A 3241-nucleotide genomic window follows, 5' to 3' on the forward strand; every position below is an offset into this window, starting at 1 on the left:
CTCTCTCGAGTTAAAAGTTTCGAGGAGTCGGCGACATTCCGCCTCTTTCTTGGAACTTGTAAGCTTAAAAGCACTTTGGGATTTATGCCGGGGCGCGTATCAAGGGAAAGGGAGGAAGAAAGGAAGGAAGGAAGGAAGGAAACTTGCATCCTTGCATCCGGGGATAACCTTTAAATTCGTAAAAGTTTAGAGTGGAAGTAAATTTAGAAATTTAGAGAAGTTTGGATCCCTCGAAAATTTCATTTCAACCCTTCAATCCTCTTGTTGTCGTGAAAGAAGCGAAAATGCGTGTAACGTTGGCAACAATTTTTGTACAATTTTTTTTTTCAACTTCTTTAACTCAAAGTTTAAATTCCCTCCAGTTCATACTTCATTTTCCAAAAAATTCCCCGGAGGGATTTCGTTCGAATCCCTTCTCTCCCCCCTCCCTCTCCCTCCCTCAGAATTGATTTACGCGCGATTTCCACGAAAAAGCGAGGAGAAGGCAGCTTTCAACCCGGTCGGGTGAGCAGCCAGAAATAAACGTTTTCGACAGTGGAGAGAGAAGTGTTTGGCGAGCACGTGATCGAAAACGCGGAAATTTATAGTTTATTGGATTTCCGCCTTTTTTTTTTTTTTTTTTGGAAAAACGCAAACAACAACTCTAGTCTAGAGAACATTTGTTGCTTAAAACTTTGGAAATATTTGATATAAATTCTGATAAATCTTGTAAAAACATTGACTGCATCGTAATAACACAAGGAACAAGGATTTAATCTTCGAAAATTATATCGATGCAATATAGTGATTGGAAGCGTTTCAATCGGTTAATGCAAACTCCCCTTAAAGTGGATTAGATTTTCTAGTTGCAGAGAAGGAGAAAAAAAAAATAAATTCCCTCCTTCCCTCTCTTTCCCAAATCGAAACGATATAATTTAATTTAATTTTTAGAATCGTTTGCAATTCTTCTCTCGATACATATCGAGAAATATTCACGATTATACATATATATATATATATATACACATACATATATATATCTGTGGAAGTAAAAGTAATAAAGGAGAATTGATCGTTCCTTTCGATCGAGTAAATTAAACACGGAGGAACAATGGAATCCCTATTAAAAGACGAAGGACGTTGGCTAATTACCGCGTCTGACAGACTACCTCCTCGCCACTTCTCTCCGGGGCCCTTGCAACCACGAGCCAGACGACCAGACGTCGGATCCTTCAATGCCCCTCTTTCAATGTCGAACCAATTCCGATAAGAGGATCGTGGAGGAGGCCGCGCTCTTCACTCTCCTACACATACACACACACACGCGCGTACGCACGGATACACGTCACTTTCTTCTTCCACGTCCGCGGCGGAGACGTCTGGCGGCCACCATTTTGCCACCATCGAGAACAGAGACACGTGAAAATAATATGATCGGTCGGCGTATTACATTTAATTCTTTCGTTTCACTTACGAATATATTTGGATTATATTTGGAATATCGAGAGTGTCATTCGTTTCACAAAAAAGTTTTTCACAAAAGGATATAATTATTTATCGTATAATAACGCGAGAGAGAGAGAGAGTACAACAATATTTTAATTTCTTTTTTTAAAACCTCTTTCATTTTACTTCAGAATAAATTATATTATATTTATGTTAGAATTATGGAAAGTTATTCGTGTTATTTATTTTCACGTACAAGACAAAATTTTTTGAATTTACATAATTTCACCTGTCCTCGTCTCGTTCCTGTACAAGATCGAAGATATCACAAAAGAGAAGGGAAAGGGAGAGAAAGCACAAACGAGATTTTCTTCGTTGCCCTGACTGTTGCTCTCGAAAGCCAAGACTTGAGTGAGCAACAGACGGAAGACATTTTGCATTCGTGTATAATAACGGTACACAACCCTAAGTAAGAAACACGAAGAGAGAGAGAGAGAGAGCCCTTTGAGGGAGTCTAACCCTTTTTTTTTGCAACGGTACGCCATAAAGCTGGAACGACAGAGGGGAAAGAGGGGGGAAGAGAATCGGTCCATCCATCGTGCACGAATTTATAACGGTGTGCACAACACTCCTGTTTCTCTCTTTCTTCCTTCCGTCCACCCATCGTTCTTCCACGTCGTAAACCACTGTAAACACAGCGACGGAAATTCGATCTACCTTTTTTCTTTCTCCTCTTCTTCTTTCTTTCTCTCTCTCTTTCTCTATCTCTCTGTGTGTAGAGAAAAACGTATGCGAAAAAAAGAAAAGAAAAGGACAGGAGTAACGAGAAGGATAGAAGGATGGTCATTTGATACACAAAGAAAACAGACTTCTTTGTACAATTCTTCGACGAGTTTTGTTCGAGTTTATTTACAATTCGACTTCGAATTTCGTCGAATAATTTAATTTAAATTATCGTAGATGTTATATATCGATGTTATATATTTGAAACTGAATAATAATATCTAATCTGAGCTAAGTTGCAAGATATTGGAAAATACAGAAACTTTCGGGCTTTTGAATTTCGAAGAAAGGAAGGGGAAAAGGGTTCGTTTCCAATTTCGGGAAGAAGAAAGGAACGAGCGTGACAACCGCGAGTGGAAAAAACATGATCTTTGACAAAAAGGAAGGAAGGAAGGGTATATCTGTTTTGACAAAAACAGGCCGCGAGAAAAAAATTAGGTGAAAAAATTCAGGTAACCGAACGAAAATTGGCGGAGAAACCTAAGTAAAAACATGACTTCAAACTCTTCTTTTTTTTTTTTCTTTTCTTTTTTTCCGTGACGATCCAAAGGAAAGGAGGAACGAAAAATTACTCTCTCGCTCGTTTTTTCCAGAGAGAGAGAGAGAGAGAGAATTATTAATTTTCGAAATTTAAATTAATCGAATCAACTGATGATCGATCAAATATAAATTCATAATTTAAGAAGTAGAAATCCGTGAGTTTTTATCGACTTTTTCCACCGTTGAAAATTAAACTGTTAATTTCGTTAAAAATCGATTGACCACCAGTTCATGGGCGAGAAGGAGGGGGGAGAGACTTCAATCCGTGCCGTATTAACGAGACGAAGTTCAACACGACGACGAACGAGCGAGGAGGAAATGGGAAGAAGGAAAGGGAAGAGTAAAAAAGACTCGAAATGATCGGGAACCGACCACACAAGACGATCAGAGACCGCACGCTGCGCGATTATTGGAAACAGTTATTTCTCGGCCCTCGGCTTCGTAATGAACGACATTGCATTCCGGATAAAAATGATTTTTTTTTTTTTTTTTT

At 38.7% G+C, this 3241-nt stretch overlaps 1 long non-coding RNA gene across 1 annotated transcript in view; it reads left to right on the forward strand.

Annotated features, from left to right (window-relative positions):
• LOC102672002 overlaps window positions 1-3241 on the forward strand; it is a 68153-nt gene that overhangs the window by 29362 nt on the left and 35550 nt on the right. The gene's annotated exons all lie outside the window — the stretch shown is intronic.

Source organism: Apis dorsata, unplaced genomic scaffold (assembly GCF_000469605.1).
Source record: "Apis dorsata unplaced genomic scaffold, Apis dorsata 1.3 scaffold_85, whole genome shotgun sequence".
NCBI classification, from domain to species: Eukaryota; Metazoa; Arthropoda; class Insecta; order Hymenoptera; family Apidae; genus Apis; species Apis dorsata.